The sequence below is a fragment of the Coturnix japonica genome, chromosome 3 (genome assembly GCF_054131305.1).
Source record: "Coturnix japonica strain WE chromosome 3, WE-NBRP24, whole genome shotgun sequence".
Lineage (NCBI taxonomy): Eukaryota > Metazoa > Chordata > Aves > Galliformes > Phasianidae > Coturnix > Coturnix japonica.
Window position 1 is genome coordinate 14,800,078 of NC_140665.1, and position 22,055 is coordinate 14,822,132.

Sequence of the window (22,055 nt, forward strand, 5' to 3'; positions counted from 1 at the left end):
CCCAGCAGCCTGGGAGCAAGAGGCGCCATTGCTTATAAAGCTGCAGTATGACAAGGACCACAGGGCAAGGACTAAGATAAGACTGAGCTGGGAGTTTACAGTTCCTGCACTGAGCACATCTGGTCCAACACAGTCACTGACACAGAGGAAATGCCTAAATTAGAGGGATGGCAGTAGGCATTCTCCCAAAAGGCACAGACAACAGCAGTAGATGACTTCTGTCTACATTTCCAAGTGAGAAGTTAGGAACTGGTACGCTTTGAAGTCTGTGAGATCAGATGTTGTAAAACAAGGAAGCTCAACCCCACAAGGTGCATTCGAACTTTTAAGTGGCCGTAATTCAATGATAGGCATCACAAGCAGATGGTGCACTTGTATTTTGATGAAGCTGGTGAGGATACAGTGTGTATCTCTTATTTGAGACCCACTCAAAAAGAACTGGTTTGTGGGTTTTTTGGGATTTTGATAGAAATGCTCCGTTCTTTAGGAATCAGTCAAAAATCCTTCTGCAAATACACGTTTGAGAATTTTGAGAGAGAGAAATATTTTGAAGACCAGAACAATGTTTGCTAATGAAATCATTCTTTGTTAAAATAAGTTCCAATTAGGAATACTGACTTCATTACTGTGTATTTATAGATACCACTCCTGTGAGTTAGGGCAGCAGGAGGGGGCATGAACTTCACTTGAACACAATCCAATTTAAATCTAAAGCAATCATAGTTTTCTCGTGTGTCTTATTTAATGTAAGTTCCTGGATAAAGAATCAGTGAGTCCTCTTCCTGGACCTAATAACAACGTGGGAACAATTTCATGTTAGATAAAGAATTCTGGTGTTTTTTTTTTAAAGCAACTTTGCTCAGTTCTTTCATAGGGCAGACACTTAATAATTGAATACAAAGCAGGAGATGATTCCTTCCTTTATGAAACCCCAATGGCACATACAGCAGAAAATCCATGTAGTGTAAGAGATGGTGTAGTGCAGCTGCTGCCTGCACACTTACCCTACGGGTACACTGAAGACCACAGCTCTTTTTAGCTTTGAAAATACATCTAACAAACACATCTCAAGGACATTGAGCCTGGACCCATCTGGTAAACTGAAAGTCCTTTGTTCAAGCAAGTCAGAAAAAAAAGAAAGATCCATTGTTGAGGGGAAAAAAGAAAATGACTATTTATGTCACTTAAAACAATTAATGCCTTAAGACAACTTTATTTTTCAGCCTCTGTAAGCATGGAGCCTACTGACTGATGGCCAAGCTGTGACTGACATGCCTCAGGTTTAGCCCAGATAGGCTGTGCAATTGGTAAGGACAGCCAACATGGCTGTGGACACAGCCCTCAGGCTCTCTGTCCTCTTCATGTGATTAACTGCCTACAGCTAGTGAAAGAGCTGCACTTCCAGGTGACATTGAGTGCAAGGGGACAGGAGCAAGAGATTTATTTAAGGAGCTTGTGGGAGGGGTATGCTCTATTTTTAAAGGAAAATAATCTATATTATTGATTTGGGAATAATTTGGGGAGTTCATTACAACTTCAGACCTGGATAGCTGCCTAAGAACAAGGAGCATCCTCCTCCTCTGAGGGATATACTGCAAAACTTCATCAACGTTCACACTGTCTACAGCACCTACCTGCTCATTCAAGCTCACATATTGATTAATTGTGGAATGTTTGCTGGATTTCTTGACCCTCCTTTGATGTGAGCTGCTGTACCAGGCTGAGAGAAAAACACAGACGATGTGAAGGTTCACCCTAAAGGGCTCAGGAGTTCTGCTGAAGGCCTCTGGCTCAACAAAACTTGTAATCACAGCTAGTTTCTAAGCTGTCTGCTGGGTTCCTATTCTCCCAGACAGTCCCACCAGCAGCTGAATGCCATTCCCCCTCCTATCCCCTCAAGTGCCTCCAGACCCACAAATCCTCTCTCCTTTGCTACCAAGATTGGCAAGTCCATCTACATGGACTTCTGCAAGGCCTTTGACATGGTCCTGCACTACATCCTTATCTCTAAATTGGAGATGCATGGATTTGAAGGGTAGATTATTTGGTGGATGGGGAATTGATTGAAAGGTCACAGCAAGAGTGTTGTGGTGAATGGCTCTATGTCCAGGTGGAGGCCAGTGCCCACCAGTGGTCTGTCTTGGGACCAGTATTCTTCAACAACTTTATCAGTGTCATAGGTAATGTTGTTGAGTGCACCTTCAGCAAGTTTACTGATGACACCAAGCTGAGAGGTGCAGTTGATACAGCAGAAGGAAGGGTTGCCATCCAGAGGGACCTTGATAAGCTCAAAAGGTGGGCCCTTGTGAACCTCATGAGATTAAACAAAGTGCAATGTTTTCCATTTGGTTCAAAGTAACTCCAGATATGTATGCACGCTGGGAGAAGAATTCCTTGAGAGTAGTCATGCTAAGAAGGACTTAGGGGTCCTGGCTGATGAAAAACTTAACATGAGCCAGCAGTGTGCACTTGCAACCTGAAAAGCCAATGGTATCCTGGGTTTCATCAGAAGAAGAGTAGCCAACAGGGCAAGGGAGTCAATTTTCCCTCTCTACTCTGCCCTTGTGAGGCCCCAGCTGTGTCCAAATCTGGGCCCCCCAACACAGGAAAGATATGGAGCTTTTGGAGAGAATCCAGAGGAGGTCCATGAAGATGATCTAAGGGCTAGAGAACCTCTCCTACGAAGACAGGCTTGAACTGGGCTTGTTCAGCCTGAATTTGAGAAGACAGCAGGGAGGTCTGATTGCAGTTTGCCAGTATTGAAAGGGAATTTATAAACATGATGGAAATCAACATTTTACAAGTGTAGATGGTGATAGGACAAGGGGCAATGGTTTTAAACCAAAGGAGGGGAGATTTATGTTAGATGTCAGAGGGAAGTTTTAATGAGGGAGTGATGAGGTGTTGGAACAGGTTGCCCAGGGAGGCTGTGGATGCCCTGTCCTTGGAGGTGTTTAAGGTCAGGCTGGATGGGGCCCTGCACAGTATGATCTAGTATGTGATCTAGAGGCTGGCAACTCTGCCTGTGGCAGGTAGGTTGTAAGTTGATGAACCCTGATGTCCTTTCCAAGCTAAGCCTTCTATGACTCTATGATACTAAAATTCTCTGATTACAGTGAGGAATCTGAGAAGGAGCTTTATTTTGCATTAAACACAGGCAGAAGTAAAGCAGGGAGGGCATACCGCAGTATCCATCTTAATATTTGATGCAATGAAGCCCTCTGCCTCGGGGATTTGCTCTCAGCTGCCGCAGTCTGTGCAGACTGCTGCAGGATCCAGTGCTAGAGCCCTGCAGAAACCAACAGCCCCTGGAACCTGTCTGCAGGCCACAGGGCACAGTGTCAGTGGTCAGGCAGAGGGTCCATGTTCTGCAGTATGCTTCTGCTTGGGCAACAGAGCCATGCAGCTGTTAGTGCTCTGCCCTGCCTCTGTTCAAACCCCAGATGCAGAGAGGCACTAAGACAGACTGACAAATCGTTTATATTCTTCTCTTTTCCTTACATCTTCCATTCCTTGTTACGAAGCTGCCTAAAATCCAGGTTAAATAACATAGGAAAGCAGAGTCACAAAAAAAAAAGACTAATTACATTCTTAGGTTTCATTAAACAGCCAGGATAATCACTGTCAGAAACTTCAGACCGGCTCTCAATGAACACAAACTGTTGTTGATGCCCCACAGATATCTGTCAGCTGTCTGTGAAGCAGACTTAGCTTCAGTCTCAGAGCTTTAGGCACCCCAAAGATAGAGGCCCTGACTTAGAACTTTATCCTGACATGTGGAAACAGCCATAGCTGTGGCTGATGCTGGCAAACGTGGATGATTAATTTTAGATGAGTTCTGTATTTAAGAAAGCAAAGACAGCTTGTGAGGAAGCACTCTGTAGTCCTCTTTCTTCTCATCTGGAAAGCAGGGAAGTGCCTAAGGCTGAGTGAACTGAACCACCTCTGGGATCATTAAGGGAAGCTTTCAACATGAGCAGATCCATTCTGAGGACTTGGCTTAAGAGACTGGAGCAGGACACTCCCACTTTAATGAAAAACTACAGAGGTTGCTCCAAAAGTAATGCCTCCTATTTTATTCTGTTGGTTCATTACATCAGAGGGAAATTGGTTGTATGGCAGTAGAGGTTGAACCTTCCCACCATTACTCCGCTACATTTTGTTGCCATATGACAGATAGCAGTGGCTTGAACCTCTGATTGACATTGATCATCTGAGGCAAGCACTGAGCCAGCCATGGGAGCACAGCTGAAGGCAATTTAGTTGTGTGACTTGAAGGGGTGGAGCCTGACTGCACCTCTCCTAGACCCCATTTAAGAGCTGTCTCCTCCTGGGGGAGGATTTCTGGTTGGGGATTGCTCAAAATTGTCAAAATTAAACAGATGGCATTACTTTTGGTGTAACTTATGTTTAAAGATTTTTCCCTGTCAAACTAAGCTGAAAAAGAAGCTCCTGCAGGCCTTTACAGAGGGGAGGCAATCTTACTTCTGCTGAAGCAGCGAAGTATTTCTTATAAACCAAGTGGGAGTGGTAGCATATTTTAGCTCTAATATCTTCAGAGCTCGTATTGACTACCTTGTCTAACTATAGATATTTCTTTACAGAAAGCTATCAATATTTATTCATATTTAATAAGCATTCTTTGAAAGCAGAGATTTCCTTGTTCAACAATATTGTATGGTTTCTCCCTTTGGTAAAAGAAGGCATACTGCTACGGAAATGAGACATTTCTGTGCTGAATCACAGTGTATCTCTTCCCAGTCCAGTCATTTGTCTCCATCCTAACCCTTTTTCTGGGAAATCCATAAAATCATCTGAGATGGAAAAAAATAAATAAAAATAGACTAACGCATCTGCCCTTGGTTAGGAGTTGATTATTTCCAGGGCTAAGATCATCCACTAGGGAATTTCTCCTGGTTATTTTAGGTAGGTTAGGGAGATTTCTCATCATGTACTAGGAATCCCAGTCTTTGGCAAGCTCTCCTGCTTCAAACCTCCTCTGACTTAAGATGGAACAAGAATTAAAATACTCCCTAAAAGCTTAAAAAAAACCTATTGTACTTCCAGGATGTTTCCATAGGCCTTAAGCACTAACACAAGCTCACAAATACCACAAGCATAGCAAATGCTGGTTTTTAGCACAGATATGGCAAGCTGAGCAGAAGCCACATATCTTTAATTTATTGTATCCAAATGTAACAACAAAATTCACATGAAGGCTTATTCCTAGAATTAATAAACATATGGAACTGCAGAGCTGGGAGCATTAGGTCAGGAGCAAATTAATGTCATTGAGCCAGTGAAACTTGACTAGGTAATGTGTGCTGCATTTGAACTGTTGATAAGGCTCCTTCATTCCACTGCTGATTAGCAGTTGACCTTGGTTAGAAACTGTATTAATGGTAAGATGTAAAGATGACCTGTCAAGACAGTCTGCCCCCGGAGCCAGCACAGGGAAATATTAATAGACCCCCAGGGGTCCCTGCTCTAGTACTTATCAAACCCAGAGCCAAATCCCAAAGCAGCATTGTGTCACTTCTATCCACTTTAAGGAAAAGCAAAGAGTCATTAAGTATGTTCTCTCACTGCTACCTTGGAGTATAGGTCTGACCACTAGGATTTATTGCCTTAGCTATTCCAGACGTAAAGGTCATAACTAGTGAGGAACAGTGTCAGCCAGTAGCTAAAGTTCTGTGGGCAAATCTGTGGAAATTCATGGCATGAACTATTTCTTGTAGAGACTGAAGAAAGGAAAAAAAAGCCTTTGGCTTCTTGGCCCTCAGTAGTCATCCACTCCTGAAGTAAGGAAGGAATCTCTAACTACAGTCTATTCAGAAACTGGACAGATCATGAAATATAAGCCTTTTGGACATTCCCAAAATCATCTCTCTGCAAACAAAAGTAAGCGAGGATATGGGGGAAAAAAACATCAATATATGTAGAAAATATTATTCTTAACCTTTTTGAATCTTAAACAGAAATAGTTCCCTTTCTATCCACTGGCAAAGCAAATGTGCATTTTCAGTGCCCAGGGAACTCACTACTTTATAAGACTTTCTGCAGCCATAGATGCTAACTCGGTATTAAAATAAACGCAGAAGATAATATTACCTCTAAAGGGAAATATTTTTCTCTTTGGAAGTGGAATAGGTAGAAAATTGTTAAAAATCCTGAACCTTTTCCCCAGTATTTCACATTCTGAGTGCTCAGATTTTAATATGTAATTGATATGTCCCTATTTCAGAAATATCAGCTAGTGTAAACAGTAACAGAGACACAGAGCGAGGGAAATGAATTCTGTAACAAGTTAATTTCAATAGCACTGATTAAAGAATGTCTCTATATTCTTTGCTGGTCTGATCTATTAAACAAATGATTATTCTGCACTGTATTTGCTCATCTGTTAGTGACTTACATACAACACCTATACCAAGATATAATGCAATAGGATGCAGCAACAGTACAGATGAGTAAATTTAACTGGTAATTTACTCAAAAATCTAATTAATCACAAACAATTATAATAGTATCTAGCAGAAGAACTGCTTGCTGTTCTTTACATGCACAGAATATCCAGTATTTCTTTTTACAGAAACAAGAAATGTTGAAACTCTTTTATTCAATTCATTTATTACTTTATTAGAGAGTGCCATCCTTTAACAGCTTATTCCATTACCTCATTGCTCACCTTTACAAAGTTAATTCTTCACAAAATCTTAGTGTGCTTTCCAGAAAAATTCTGTTTTTTATGAGTTATAGGCAGAAAACTTCAAGAGCAGTCAGAGATGGTTGCAGTAATGGCCGCCTAAATTATCATCTGACCTAGAAATAGAACTTCTTGAGTCACAAACAAGTGAATGGCTTAATTTCCTTTGACATCTGCAGTTACATCTGGATGTATCCCTTTGGTCCATCTGTATTTGGCAGTCCAGCAGTGTGTTTAATTTTCTTAAAGAATGCCAGATTGCTACTAACCATCACAATCCCACATACATACATCTTCTCTTCCTTTGAAGGGAGATAGGCCCTGGCAGTTCTTTTAAGAAATTTTAAATAGTGGATCCCAAGTCTCTATCTCAGGCCAGTGCAGTTTGCCCCTGGCTTGAGAGGTAGACTTTAATCTTGTGCTTGTGTGTGCTATGACCCATCTGCAAATATGGGGTAGGAGTTTGTGAAAGTGAGACTGTCAACCAGGCAACAAAAACTTTAAATTTCACTGGTTCATAGTCTGTTTCATAGCTCTTCCCCATATTATGACATACAGCAGCAGAGAAAGATATTTTCTAAAATTCAGATTGAATGGTCTTGTATCAGCATTGCCAGGAACTTCAGATTTTTCATATAACTGTATAATGCTATATTAGCCTTCCTGCAATTGCCACTTGCCACCTTTTTACTCATGGCAGACCTGAATTGCCTGTCATCTTTCTGTAGGAGGTATTTTAGCAATGTTAAGGGTTCTATGAGGGCAGTTACACTCCAGACAATCTAAATCACTGTCCTGGATATTCTTTGCTAGTGTGGTTCTCTGGGGGCTGCACCTCTCGTGACTGCTTCTAGTGATGGTTGCTATTTCTGCATGGATGAGCATCACAGCTCAACTGAGAAAATGTGACCAACATACCTACAACTGCAGTCCTGCATTTTTAATAGCAGCCTCCTGATGCCTCAAAATAACATTGTGTCACATAATGCTTTTAGGATTCCTATCAAAAATCCTATGGATGAAATTAAATAATACTTGCCAAAGCACCATTAAAGAAAAACAAATAGTTTAATTAAGAATATTCACAGAGAGCAAATTCTGGATCTAAATACAAGTTTTCATTCTAGTCACATCTGTAGCCACTGCGCACTCAGAAACGGAGCAGAAAATCCTCTATACTCTGTGCATGAAATTGAAGGGGGTGGAGGAGGGGCCTACATGTGCATGCAGTAAGAAGTCTGAAGAACTAGAAAATATTTTCTCAGAAATGATTTTGCAAGTCAGTTGAGGAGAAAGTCAAGAAAAATCACAATTTGTGGTGAACAATCCCAGAAGTCAGAAAGATTTCATTGTATAATTGATTTGCTGCAAATTGTTCTTCCGCTTCTACAACTGTGCTGTGCCTTAAAAGAATCTCAGCTGTGTGACTACTGAGGTACTGATTTGATATTTTTTTCAGCTGTGCTCCTGCTTTCCACTGAAAGAACTGAATCAGTGGAGGTGAGTCAGTTCTGCTCTGCCATTTTGGAGAGAGGACCTGGCCAAGTTCTCCTTTAGGCACACAGTGATTCATAGCAAAAATTCTAGAGAGATCAACGAGATGAGAATAGGCTGCTTTCCTGCCTTGTATAATTCACAACATGCTTGTGTGTATGTAGCTTTCTGCCTGGCTTCTCAGTCAATTAGTTAAATTATTATAAACTCAAAGATTTAGGCAGGGTTTGTATATATAGTGGCATGCAGAAGACAACAAACACAGCCCGTTTCCTTAGGGCATATTGTATTCAGTGCTTCCTGAACCTACACCCTTCACTGTGTGCTCCAGTTCACGCTAGTCTTGTCTTGGAAAGGAGGAATTGCTCTGCAGAATGTCTTCTGCATGATGCAGCTATGCATTATTAATACATTTGCACTTAAGATGATGGCTTTCTGAGTAGGCCCCTTTGTTACTGTGTCCAGAGATTTAAAAATTGCTTAATTACTGCCAGAAAGACCTTCCTTTTTCACTTAAAGTGTGTTCTTAAGTCAGTTGTTATCATGTGGTATCGGTCTTGCTATACTGATCTACCCCAGCTAAGCTGCTGGGAGTAAATGCTTTGTTGAAATGGGAAGCGTCCTTCCTCAGAAACAATTGCCTTTTCTTGTCCCTATTGTTCTGGTTCTTTCACTTGAGCAGGGTGTCTTTTTACAGGCAGAGTCTGTCAGCAGAGGACTATTTCTGGGCAATAGGACCTGCTCACGGCAGATTGTCAGCCATCCAGTTGCTAACATTCTGCACTGGTGTTTCTGGCACATTCCTGTAGGTCTTTGTGCAGCAGAACACTCCTATTCCAAGTGCTCATCTAAATGACTGCAAAAATGCTCTTACTTGTTTTTTAGAATATCCTTTCTGTGTTGAGGACTCTGTATTGGAACACTTTCCTGTAGTCTTCCACTGTTAGCTTGCCCTACTCATAGTAAAAGCATTCTTTCACCCCTTGTTCTTTTACTTTACCTGCTGAAAGTGGGGATGCAATATGAAGAAACATTCTTCCTATGCAAGTGAAATGAAACTGAAATGTTATGAGAAATGCAACTAATAAGGAGTTGTTTTCTTAATGTAACAACTGGCATTTTTCTGTAACAAAGCCCTTATAGCTGGTATTTTTCTGATGAATTTGCAGAGGAGTTATTCTGATGAAGATCCCTGTTGACCTAGCAGCAGTCTTGGTAGGTACCAGCTCTGCTGCACATTTATTCAATTCTTCTGCCCTGGTGACTGTGAGCCAGCCCAGGAGACAAGGCTCCATTACATTTAATTGTAGCTTGTGCTGCTGGTCTGCTTGTCTTGAGCAAAGCAGTAAACCACAAGACACAGTCTTCAGAATGAATGGGACTTATTTTCATATCTGTCTGTCTCATAAACCCATTCATCTGAGCAACTGCTTACAACCATGAATGTGGTATTCACAAATCCCATCTCACACTAGGATCTCATCTCCTCTGGTGATGCCCTTTTTATAGTCTACCACTTTCATTCTGTCTCATGACTTCAGTTGTGAGGCAGTAATTTAACCCCCCATCTGGCACTATTAATTTGCACCAATGACTTCATGACCCTTCTAAAATAGGCTTCTATTTCTAACGCACTTGAAAAGGGTGTCTTATTTAGGCTTCCTTATAAAAACAGAAGTCTTGTCTATGCTTTGTGATGTTCCATACAGTAGTTTTGTTTTAGGTTGTTTGATTTTTTTAATGCAAGTGCAGCAGGACAAGTGCTTGTCTCATATAATGCAGTGAATAGCTAACAGCCACTAATGTTTTACTCAGCTTTTGTCTCTGAAACACAAAGTTGATGATAGTGGAAAACTTGATTAAATTTTGTAGGCTTTCTGACTTCTTATGGGAAGTAGATAGTTTTGAGAAATTTATTCTGGTTACAGGCATAAATGTCTGGAGATGCCACCACAAAAGCAGGCTAGACCATACACAGAGGCTAAAGAAACTGAAATGCGTATACAGCTCTGGTGTCCCACATTCAGTACTTGAAGGTTTAATCTCCTAGCGTCAAAGAATTTGACCTGGCCATTGGCTCAGTGTTTGATCTCTTCACCTGCCAGGCTGGGGAACCTTTTAAAAGCTTTGCTAATAATCTCTTAAGTGCAGGAAAAGGGTTTCTGGGTGCAAAGAAGAAACAAATTATTATAATGAGGTCCTCATTCGGAAAGAATGGAGCTCTCAAGAATACGAGTGGTATGGAGGAAGCCAAGTATGATTCCATAAAGAAATAGGAGTAACCATGGGAAAATCAAAGTAGGGCAGCAGCAGAGCTTCTTATCAATCTAAATAGCAATTTAATAGGAATTTAATTTTCAAGCAAATAGTTGCATCCACAATGAAAAATTTACTGGATTTCACTGTTCAATTAAAAACCATATTTGGTGACTTTCTCTACCGCTGGCAATTCTTGAAATCAGGATTGGATAATGTTGTGTTACTGGAGAAGCAGTTAATCTGGGAAAGCACTTTAGCCTGTAGGATGTTCTTTTTTTTTATAGGGGGTTCAGCTCACTGATGGGTAACCTGTTCTGACCTCCTAGTCAATGAATATGGCAAAGAAAAAGGACTGATATTTCTGCCTGTTGTCAGGAGCCAGTCAGCTCTTCATCTCCAACCAGCACTTCTTCCCTACTTGTCCTTCTGTGTTATGAGTGCCCCGTGGTGAACAGTGTCCCCTCTGTTTGTAGGAACACTGACACCTCTGTCCAGAATGGGGCAGTTAGGTGCCACACTACTTGCTGATATTGCTGTTCAGTGTGGTCTAGAGAAATGAAGATAGGGCTGAGTGAAAAAAAAATTGTTTCCATCACTGAATCTCCCTCTGGCTTCCCTGACCCTGCTTGTGCTAAAGCTGTAGAACCAAGGTAGGCTGTGCACAAATGACTACATCTGAAGGAAACTAGATTTTTATTCAAGTCTCTGCCATTCTTTGACCATGTAAACCATATCCAGGTTGTAAACTCTTTCCTTGTATCTCCCTCTCCTGGGTGGGTGTTTTTCCCCATAGCATTCAGGAAAGACAAAGAGAGCAGAAAGCAAAGAGAGAGGTGAGGTAGGATGGGGAAGAGACCCCTAGGTTCACAACAGACAAAAACATAGCAGACTTACTGAGGTTTCCAGAGGACAAAAGGTGCTGCTAGGCTCTTCTGTCACATGCTACCATCTATCAGCCTACTTAACACTGTGACATTAAGTGCCCTGGGTGCTAATCTGGGAATTGGGGTACTACCATAGCTAACCATGGTCTTATGATGCGTGCTGTTCCCTTGCATTCTTATTTGTCAGCTTCTTGGAAATGCACACCAGTTATTGTTTAACAGGCTCAGAAAATAGTCTTCAGAGTCTACGAGTTGCTCCAAGAGCATTTTTTACAATTTAGAGCAGTTAATTAAGAAAAGAGGAACTAGACAATGCAATGATTTAAAAATACCTTGCTAATATTGAAAATTGGAGTCATGCAGATGGCCCCACTGCTTGTTTGTTATGTTAAAAAAAAAAAAAAAAAGTGGGCTAGAGCATTTTCAATTATTGTCAGTGCATTCCTGGCACCTCGAGGGTTTTTTCCACTGTCTCTTTCTTGATGTGCTGAACTCTAAAATGAACTAAACTGACAGGTCTGCACCACAGCAGAGAGCCATGCAAGCTTTTTTTCCCTTCCTCTCTCTTTTTTTATATGGAAAACCTCTTATGAAAATTAGACTTGAAGGGACTTGCTGCCTTATCTGCTCTAGTGTCTTGAGACCACCACCAAGTACGTCATATAATCCCCTTCATGAATTCATCAAGAGCCATCTTAAAGCGTTGCTGCCATTGTTTGGCCTTTCTATCTCTATTACTCTTGCTGGTATGATAAAAGATGCCTTTTATAAAGAAATCAAAAACGGGTGCCCTATCTTAAGGGTATGTTTTTAATGGCAAAATCCTATAGGCAATCCTTCAAAAGTTTAGGCAGCCAACTGACATTTCCATACAACTGAACAAATAAAACAAATGCTTCTCTGAGGTGAGAGGCTGTTAGAAATCAGTGGTGAATTCTGATTTAATTGGGTTCGCATACCTTAGTTTGTTTCTTGAGGGCTTTTCACATATTTGAGTGTCACTTAGGTGAATACTCTCTGGAAAAGTGAATGTTTGGCTGAAACAATCAGATATTCACAGAATATCTCTGGGTTGTATATTCAGTCGTCACACTGTCAGTTTGGCACTGGTGCTGTAGCACTGCTCTCCTCTCTGCAGCTTAACACAGCTCTGACAAACTCATGACCTTGTGCTGTGACTGTCCATGAGAGTACAGCTACATGTGTGAACGCTACATTTACCTTCTGGTCTGAGACTGCTTTCTCTTCTTGCTGTCGTGAATGTAAATTGAATACTCTCAGTCTATGTGACACCTTTCTGCCATGCTTCCCACAGATCGGGAGGGCACAAACATGTGTAACACCCCCTTGAAGGCTAAGCAAAAAGTATTCATCTACACTGGGACAATGTTGCATGTATTAACTTCTAGGTGACCAGTCTCAGGCACTGGAGACTGCTGTGCCCTAACATACATAAAAATATCCTTCCAAAGATAGGGGAGACCTATCCTGCATCTGAAGTTGTGGAACGCAAACTAGAAGTTGCTTTAACGTCAGTTCTTTCTTCTGCAGATGAAAGTAATTGAGGCACTTAACAAATATTATATTTATTTAGTGTGTGATACTTGCACCTGAATCCAGATATTCTGGGTGCAGATCCTCTGCTTTAATAACTAAACAATAATATCTGAAGCTAGAATGACCATTACTGAGAATCTCCACGTAAATTGTGATAGCTCTCTTACTGCTTTCTGCAAGAACAAATTGTTCCTAAGAGATAACAGTGCCTAATAAATGGAGAACAGAACTTTCTCTGCTAATGATGTTGGTCACCTATGGGGAGGGTGAGTACTGTTGAGCACAGGCAGACCTGAGCTTGTGCATGTGTGTGTTTGCAGAACGGAAGTATGCCAAGCAGGAGCAGCACTGGGCTGAATTAAATAGCATGTCCCTCATGTCTACAGAACTGACAGCTTGTCTGAATCCCTTTAAGGTAAATGATGAGCTGTCTAAAAATATGAATGAGAACCAGACTGAACCCAAAATACTAACATGGAAGGGGAAAAAGAAAACTTTAATTTGCATATAAAGTACAGCAAAGCTCATCTTTGTTCCTTTTCTTTTAAAAGACACTTAAATATGCATGGAAGACTTGTTTAAAAAAAATAATAATAATCAGTGAATAGTAGCACTGTTTTGACAGATGAGCTCTCCTAAAGAACTGTACTTTTGTTTCATGACATTTTTAGAGTAGCTGGAGAAAGTACATTTACCTCTGTGGGGCAGATCAATAAACTGGCACATGTGCAGTTCCACTGCAAGCCATCATTTCCAGGACAGGGGAAGAACCAAAATGAACAGTTGGCACATCTTCCAAATAGCTGGTTTGTATGAAAAACAAAATTACCTTGTCTGGTATTGCGACCCAGAAACAGAGTTTGTCTCCTTGGGGAGGAGAGTAATTATAACATAAATAACTCATGACAAACGCCGTAGCTGTGCTGTGATCAGAGCCTTTAGTTTTCAACCCACTCCATGCGAGTCTTCTAGCCTTTCTGACAGGCAAGTGACTGTGAAAATGTTTGGAGATTTGCAGCCTGGGATATTTTAGTGAGAATACACAGCTGAGAAAAGGTGGGAGATGGACGTGAGCAATGTAGAGTTACATTTTTGCCCAAACAATCATTCTGTAGTGCCTTTGTGTGTGTACCTTCCTGCTAACTGGTAGTTTTTGAGTAAGAAATGGCAAATCTTGCAATAACTTTAAAAATCACGTAAATGAAGCATCCTTCTCTAATCAAGGACTGGCATATACATTTTAGTTATTAGCACTGACACAGGCTGTGATAACTATCATTTTCCTTGTGAACTCTGCCAGTAAATTCTGGTACAATAACTCTGTTATATTAAAAGCACAAAAAAAAACCCCAACCCTGTAATGTATAAAAGTGTATAAAAACAGCTCTCCTCTTTCTGTTTTAGAAATAGGTACAGAAAGACTGCTATGCCTTCGCTCTTTTATACTTCTGTCAGTAATATTGCTGAATAGTCAAACAGTTAAAAATATCACCTTAAAAGATTTGGGGGAAGATGATGCCTTATTTTCTTGTGTGTTTATTGAAATGCAGGAAAACTACTTCCTGCTTGGGCCAAAAAAAAAAAAAAATTAGAAAAAAATGGATTACTTCTGCTAGGAAATACAGCTTGTGAGATCAAACTGCATTAATTCAACAGAAAGTGCAGGTTTCATTTTGCAACACTTTCATTTCCACAGTTCTGACTGTTGCAGCACACAGGTGTGCACCTGGGAAAAACTGGGCTGCTTTTTTGGGTTTTATGCCATCACGAAGTTCTGCTGAAGTTGTATACCAGCAGAGTGCAGTAGAACCCAACCTGAAATACAGCCAGAACATGCAGTATGCCTGCTCCACTGTTTCATCATTGCTTACCATCACCATTTGTGTGGCAGAAAACTAGTTGAACCTTGAAGCTGTGAGAATCTGCAACAATAAGCCAGACTGGTACAAACAGGGCTTGGAGAAAAGGTATTTTGAGTTACATCTGTTTCATGAAAAAACTGCTCCTTCAGCAAGTATACTGATTCCTGTTATAAAATATGAATGGTGAGCCCCCGTTCAACATCATCAGCCTGTAGTGCAACACAGCACTCTGTTATGCTAATACACACCAATTGACAGTGCTGCCTGATAATAAGTTGTCTCATTTAAAAACAGAAATGGAGCATTGTTAGTTTTTTCAAGAAAAAAGAAAAAATCATTTAAAATAGCTGAATTGGCCAGCATTAGCTTTCAGCTTTCAAAGGCCAGGAACAGCCATGATGAATTACATAATATTTCTTTCTTTTCCTCCCCATGCTTGTATTGGAATTCAGCTTCCTCCAGTGAATAAGATGACAAAGCTTGTCTCTCATTAGAAAAAGCAGCTACTACAAAAACAATACATACACACAGAATAAAATAAAGGAAAAGGGTGTAATGCAATGATTGGATTCTCTTTGTGGTATATCACTATCTATTTCAGAGGGTACATGTCTGTGCAGGGGATATACCTTGCTTCCCTTTGAAAAAACAAAGCTGCTAAATCTTGTCTTTTGTTGTAAGTCCCACACTATGATGTGCAGACCTACTTTCTTCTTGACTGCAGGTCTAACCAACAAATGCCTGTTGTTGTGAGTGGAATGCTTTTCATACCCCATATGCATCTCTAGTGGCATATAGCCTGACTTGAGCTTTCTCAGCCTCATCCAAAGTCTAACTGCTGGAACTATTTTCCTTGATTTCAGCTGACTCTGGATTAGAAGACTTAGAATAATCAAAGGCAAAAGACCATGCTCATCTCCCATCTTGACAGCATCTTAATGCTTTGTTTAAGCCTGTGTTTCGTTTATCACAGTATTCTTTAAAAGTAAGCAGAAGAGGACTGTAGGTGGGCATGACAATGAGGAAAGAGAGGTGGAAATAGGAGCACAAACAGTGAAAGATGTGAAGGCCAAGATTAATTTCATTCTTAAGTAACAGGGCAAATTAGCCAAAAACTTCCTCTAGGCCATTCAAATCTGCTAGCATTCAAAACATTTTTGAGTCTTGGAACACTGGCTACAGGGTCATCATAAAGCAGGAAGGAACAACTTCAAGCCTATCAAGTTGATACATGCTTGTTCTTGGTGGTAAAAAAAAAAGTCCTAGAAAATCCAGTGAGATGCAGGACAGCTTATTAAAAGCTATTGTTTGACAAGAGGCAGATTTTGCTGGTGGAAGTGTGCATCTAAGATTCATGGAGGTAGTGACAAAGGCATGATGGGCAAGAACTGGGAATATAACCTGTGTGTTTCGGAGAAGTGCTTGTTGTAATATGATGCAGAAGCTGAATCTGCAAAGTCAGTAAGGAAGGAAGCCAGAGTATATCTAAGCGAAGGGCGCAGGTATCAGTAAAGGCTCAAAAATGATGAGCTAAAAGAAATAATCTATACTTTGACAGCTGATGTTCCTGACAAACTATATCCAGCTCCCCCAGGAGTAGATATATGAGCCCTAGTGCCTTTTCCAAAGCCCAACCTCCTAGAGGTAATTGTGATCTGCCTGAGACCTGCAGCCTGCTGCTGTTCTCAAACACATTTTTCTACTCTGCATTAGATGCTCTAAAAAGCTTCAACAATTATACTGTTACAGACTACTTGGCACTCACCCAGCCCAAAGGTGACTGCATTTCTAGCAGTAGAGGAAACTTCAGATAAAGAAAAACATACTCACTTCAGTGAAGGCCATAAAGTGAGTTTACATTTGTTGTAGTTTTAAGTGACTTAAGCCCTAGAAGTCTGAAATAAATGTGCATGTGTTTTAATAATGAAAGTGCTGTGATTATACTCTAGTTATGAAAAATTGAGGAAAAAATATCAGGAAAAAATTAAATGAAATGAACAAGTATGGTAGTGTAACAAGCCAAGGTAAACCAAGTTCCTTTCTTCCTAGGGTTTTTTACATTCCTGAGAGGAGGAATTAAGAGATTGAGCTCTCCGTTCTGCTGTATACTTGCCATTTTACCTCAAATTATTGCAACATAAGCTTGTGACACAAAAGCCTAAAAACTGCTTAAATTGATAATACTGACAGGAAAGCATGTTGATTAGTTACCTTGCTCAGTTATAGCAGAGCAGGAATTAGATATAGACTACACTTTATTTGCCTTAGCAGTTTAATCTCACTGTCTGTTGCCATGCCTAACCTGTACAGAGATGAATGAAAAGCTTTCTGATGACCTGAAATACAGCTTCCACCCCCAATGCAGTAAATCTGCAAACTGGAGCTGTGTTTCATTAGATGTACTTTAAGGGTTCTTTATTTTTCTGCCCTCATGAGTTCAGTGGACATTGAATCCGATATCTCACTATCATTTCCTAGCTAGCTGTATAAATATAGTTAAACTGCATTTACTTGGGGTTGCTGTTTAGCTGCATTTTGTTTCGTAACATGCTCGGTTATTTCCAGTCCTCCTGACCTCAGTGGGAGCCTCAAGCTCTCACTTTTGCAAATCAGGCCTGCTTGTACCTTTGCTTTGGTCACTTCTGCTGTCTCTTTGGCACTCATCCTAGGAATCAAAGTGACCTCCTTGCCATCCCCTTATGCACTATGCAGAAGCAACGGAAAACCACTGCCACTTTTTCCTAGACTGGTATCTTTGACCATGATTCAGTGACATGCAGGGATATGGGAGGAGGATTCTTCATCTGTATCCCCTGGAGCTCTCATCACCCAGATGGCCCCATTTCCTCCCCTGCAGCCCATAGAGGTGTCTGCCTCCAGACCAGCCTTGTCTTGTCATGGTCTATGGAGATCAGAGCTAGGATGGAGCAGGGAGGAGAGGGACAGGCATGTCCTTGTGGATGCGGCAGCTGGGGCTGACAGTAACCATGTATGGCTTGGAGGGTTGTTCTGCCATCCCCAGGCTTCACCACAGACCAGCCTCTCCATCCCCACCTCCTCCCCCCCACCCCCTTTTCAGCTGGGAATGAAACCAGCAGCAATTACTCAAGCCAAGCACGTAAATCTGGCAGATCCCATGGCCCTCATTTGACGCAGCTACGCAGTGCAATGTCTGGACGCCCAACCCACTTCCCTCATCCCCTCTTGTTTATTTGCCCTGCAGAAAACAGCAAAGTTACCAACTTTGCCAGCAGTGAGATGTACCAAGTGGAGAAGGAAAGCGGGGTGCCAGGGAGCAGGAAGGACAGGGGAAGAGGAACGCCAGGGACAGGGATGCCAGGGTCAGGAGTGCGAGGTGGGTTTGCCTGCATTGCATGAGGAGCTGAGCTGCCCCGGCTCAAGGCTGCAGAATGCCCAGGGCCAACCCTCTGTGGTTGCGGGGATGCCCTAGGGGCTGCCGCTGGTCCGGAGAGACCCCGCGGACCAGGTGTTACATAACTCCCGTTTCCCTTGCACCAATGCCCTTCCACCAACCGGCCGGATGGGAGACAGGCTGAAGCGCCGCTTAATTTCAAGAACCGAACCTTGTAATTATTATTGTTTATTATTATTATTATTATTTCTCCCACTTTGCGCTTCGACTTGCCGAGGAACCCCGCAAAGCCCCAGCTGTTTCAGCCTGAGGTCCCGTCCCGGAAAAAGCTAGCAGCTCAGCTATGGGCTCGCTTCCCTTGCGGCAGGGCAGAGGCTGCCCGGGGCTGGCTGCCCGGGGGAGGTGCGGAGCCGCAGGGCGCTGCAGCGAACCCGCCTCCGCCTGCAGCACGGCTCCAAGCCCGGGGCGCCGCGGCGCTGTCCGCGGTGCTGAAGACAGACGCTGTCCGCGGTGCTGAAGGACGCTGTCCGCGGTGCTGAACTGCCTCCCGTTCCCGCAGAGCCGCAGTACTCTCTGCTGACCTCCCCCCCGGCCTCCGTCCGCGGTGCCGAAGCGCCGCCGCAGCCCTGCGCGGTGCGGTGCGGTGCGGGAAGGGCGCTGCAGTGCCCTGGGCGGCTGCAGCCCTGAGCGATCCAGCAGAGCAGAGAGCCCCGCAGCACCCTGCTCCCAGTACGGGTTAGAAATGCGCTGCTTGCCCTTCTCCTCGGGCTCCCTGCCGCCTTCGATCGTGCCCGATACAGCGGAAACACAGAGCTCGGTTCCCTCCCATGGTTCCAGCCGGCGATAAGGCTGGCGGAGGTATTACGCCCCTCTCCTCGACTTCCTCCATCCCTGTAGCAGCCCAGAGACAGGAGACAAAACGCCGAGCGCGTCCCCCTTTAAACAAATCCTTTTATCGCTTCATTTTCGTTCATACAGCCCCCTCCCCTTGCTCAGTCGGTGGCCCGGTGGTCTCCCGCCCTTACCTCGGCTTGTGCAGCGCTCCGCCGGGCCGCCTCGGCGGGGTCGGTGTCTCGGTACCGCAGCTGGGAGGCAAGGACAGCCGCTGCTGACCTCCTCGGGTCTCCTTCTTCAATGGACCGAGAGCCGTGCCCTCATCAAAGATGGCCGTCCGCTCCTACGTCAGCAGCTTTTAATAGCCCTCCCCGGAGGGGGGGGGAATGGGGGAGGCGGGAGCGGGCGGGGGGCAGAGCGGGCCGGGCGGGCGGGCTTGAGTCATCACCGCCGCCGCCGCCTCCCGCTCCGATCTCCTCGCCCCGCCGACAAACGGCCCCGCCGGGCCTCCTCCGAGCCTGGGGGCCGGGGGCTGAACCGCCCGGGGAGGGGGGAAGGGGCCTCCTGCAGCAACATGCCTCCGCCAAAGGGGTGGTCCGAAGAGGGTATCCCTCTGAAGTCCCCGGTACTCCATATATGGCCAATCTACGTGGGCTTCTATTTTTATGTGTGAATTCTTCCTTCTCTCCCTCTTTTTATGTTTCAGAGCATCCTGCCACGGGTCTGAGTGTGTTAATCTGATTATTCCCCTTCTCCTCCCCCCTGAAATAAGAGCACACAAACGCAAGGAAATCCACAGATAAGGACATGTGCTGTAACCGATCATTTGAGAGACAGGCTTAGAAAAGGGAGAGAGAAGGGGGGAAATAAAAAGCCCTCACGAAAAACCCAGGCATGTACGTGCATACATACAGCACAGAGAGAACAGACCGCTGCTGCCAAGGAGGAAAGCAGTGACTCTGTTCTGGGAAAAAGCCTGGCTTATTTATCATGGATTAATTAAAATATTTATTCAGAGCTTACCTAATTTGGAGCAAATGGAGCTGTCTGTAGTGTGATATTTAATGGAGAGGAAATCCTCTCATTTGTTACAAAACATCTTTCTGTAAAAGGTATCTCTTAACGGAGATTTTAATGAAGGATGGGGATTGCATCTGAAATGCGACACTCTTTCATAACCTCAGTTATCCCTTCCCTTTCATTCCACAAGCCTGCGCACGTTCGTGTATGGAACCATCCAGACCTACCCATGAGCAGAGGTGCCTCTGTCTGAGCCTCTCTTGTGAGCAGTCTCTGAGCACTGGCTATGCTTAACTCTGACACCGTGCTAATGGCTTTTCTAAATAGTCTGCAGATGACGGTGTCAAAACATCAGTCTCATATTAGTGATAATTCTACCCTAATCATTATGTCTTTTTTTCCCTTATTGCCATGGCAGGGAAGACCGGAAGAGGGGGAAGGCTCTGCAGCTGTATTTTGGAGCACGTTTGTCTCATGTTGTGGTTGTATGGGGGTGGGGGAGAGAAAGGGGAGGGGAGGTGCGGGGGGGAAGGAGAAAGAACTGCGGTGATTCCTCCTCCCCTGCTCTGTAGTTCCCCATAGAAAAACGTGATTGTAGATCGTGCTTTGCAATTCTCACCCTCTCCTACGAAAATATGTCCTTCAGTCTCGTTTGGAAGGAAGCAGTCAAAAGTTTGCTAAATATACAACAAAGGAATTCTCAGGGAAGAGGGGCTTCCTGCTGCAGTAGAGTATCTGATGAGCTGTGCACACAAAAACCGCAGGGAAGGAGAGAACCTGTCAGACTTAAGGGCTGTAAAGGCAGACAAGTAGAGAGAGATCAACGCTGTGCAGACAGCCCCCCTTCTAGGTGAGGGATCTGGATCAGCACCTTGAGCAGGACATGGATTTAGCATCATAAATGACAGTATGGAAAGGCAAACCTTTTCTGCTCAACTCATACATGGGTTAACAGTAGCCAGCACTCCAATTAGGTATGCACTGCAGAAAGCAAGAGGAATCCCAGCGTGTGTCTCGGTCTGAAATTCAGGCAGTCCATGCGCGTGCATTGTGCTTTGCAAGTTCTTAGTACACACAGAAAGTTAAGAAGAAATTTTCAGACAGCTTGTCTGGTAGGTGGTTTTGAAATGAAGTTCAATTTTTAAGAGAGCAATGCTAGTTCTTATTAATAATTCACAGTGACGGCAGAAAAGGAAAGTGAGAGAGAAATTATAAACTGTTATTTTGACTGAGCCACCAGCACTGCAAAATCCTGACTGAGTTTGGATTCAGCCAAATAACACTGCTGAGAAGAATTTCAGTCCATTGGATACCAACAGGGATGCATTTGGCTGCTTCTGTCAAATGCCTGTAAGGAAAATGCAGTGAAGGCAAAATAAAAAATAAAGAAGTCATGCAGCATAACTTGGGAAAAGAGTGCTCAGGGATGGTCAGAGACAGAAGAAGGAGGGGGTAGGAGAAGGGGGGGAGGTAGGTGTCTACTGAGAAAACTGAGTTCAATTTCAGATTAATTTTCAAGCTCTGCTGCAGCAGAAATCGTGTCTTCTAATAAAACAACATAAGGCAGAATCACTAAATAGACCATGAACATTGCCCATTAAGCTCAGTAGGGACAAATTCCTCTCCTACAGTTGGTTTGTGTGTTTTTTCTAAATGAATAAGGGAGCAGATACCTTTTGTGTTGCTCAGGATGGTGTGTGCCTCTATCCTGGGAGATGCAGAGGGGGGGCAGCCTTTTGCACCGCAGCACCAGGATTTCTGTTGCAATAAGCACTACTAAGCAATTTCAGCTTGTTCTCTAGCATCATTTGGGGATGCTTTGTTTCTTAAAAAAATGAGGGGAGAGGGGGAGGGGGGAGTTTATTGACTGTCTCTAATAGTATATAAACACTCACTTAATGCTGTGTGAAGGAGAGCTGTGATAAGTGAAGCCTAAAAATGAAGTAGGAGGAGAGAGAAAACTAGAATTTGCTCTAAGAATGATTCAGCTCCCTCCTTATTATTCAGGCAAATATTCAGTAAGCTGAACAACTAGTACCTGTGGGCACAGCCTGTGGATAATGACA

At 43.2% G+C, this 22,055-nt stretch overlaps 1 protein-coding gene across 2 annotated transcripts in view; it reads right to left on the reverse strand.

The window, feature by feature from the left end:
* SNAP25 (synaptosome associated protein 25) overlaps positions 1–19,300 on the reverse strand; it is a 63,340-nt gene extending 44,040 nt beyond the window's left edge. For both annotated transcript variants that reach the window (XM_015857143.3, XM_015857144.2), the window contains exon 1: positions 19,161–19,300. The gene's annotated coding sequence lies outside the window, so the exon portion shown is untranslated. The remainder of the gene's footprint in view (positions 1–19,160) is intronic.
* Positions 19,301–22,055: the final 2,755 nt, after the last annotated feature.